Source organism: Lactuca sativa, chromosome 8 (assembly GCF_002870075.4).
Source record: "Lactuca sativa cultivar Salinas chromosome 8, Lsat_Salinas_v11, whole genome shotgun sequence".
In the NCBI taxonomy this organism is placed as follows: domain Eukaryota; kingdom Viridiplantae; phylum Streptophyta; class Magnoliopsida; order Asterales; family Asteraceae; genus Lactuca; species Lactuca sativa.
In genome coordinates, this window is record NC_056630.2 from 41,097,884 (window position 1) to 41,098,542 (window position 659).

At 37.8% G+C, this 659-nt stretch overlaps 1 non-coding gene across 1 annotated transcript; it reads left to right on the forward strand.

Annotated features, from left to right (window-relative positions):
• Nucleotides 1-272: 272 nt before the first annotated feature.
• Nucleotides 273-379, forward strand: LOC111914333 (small nucleolar RNA R71). Its single transcript, XR_002857775.1, has one exon. It is a non-coding gene; the product is annotated as a small nucleolar RNA R71 (small nucleolar RNA).
• Nucleotides 380-659: the final 280 nt, after the last annotated feature.

Below are 659 nucleotides of genomic sequence, written 5' to 3' on the forward strand. Positions count from 1 at the left end.
CATGTATGGATTGATTCATCTTTGTCATTCTTCGGTCCATATTATTTAGCATAGCCAAAACATCCGCCATGTCCTCAGATGTGCCACTCTCAATTCCTTTTGCCCCATAATTTTGAGGATTGTGATACTTACACAAATGCTTAGAAAACTTTTCAATCAGCTCCTTAATTTCAACAGGATTTTTCTTCGTTAAAGGTCCTTGAGAATCAAGGAGTTGCCTTTTCATAAATTTTACCCCATCATAGAAGATTGATACTTCTTGTTGCACATTAAGATCGTTTTGGGGGAAATTCCGAAGTAATCACTTGTAATGCTTCCATGCTTCATAAAGTGATTCACCCGATTCTTGTTCAAAGTTGGTTATCGTCTTCTTGAGTTTAGACACTTTTGATGGTTGGAAAAATTATTCTAAGAATTGTTCATGCATTTGGCCCCATGTAGTAATGACACCGGCTGGAAGTGCCTTTAACCAATCTTTAGCAACTCCCTTAAAAGTGACTGGGAGCATTCTGAATAACACCGTCTCGTGCGGAACATTTGGGATGTTGTAGTAATTGGCGATGTCAATAAATGTATCAAGGTGTTTGTAAGCATCCTCATGATCTTTCCCAGAAAATTGAACATCCTTAAGCACGAAAAAATATGTCCTTTAAGCTCGA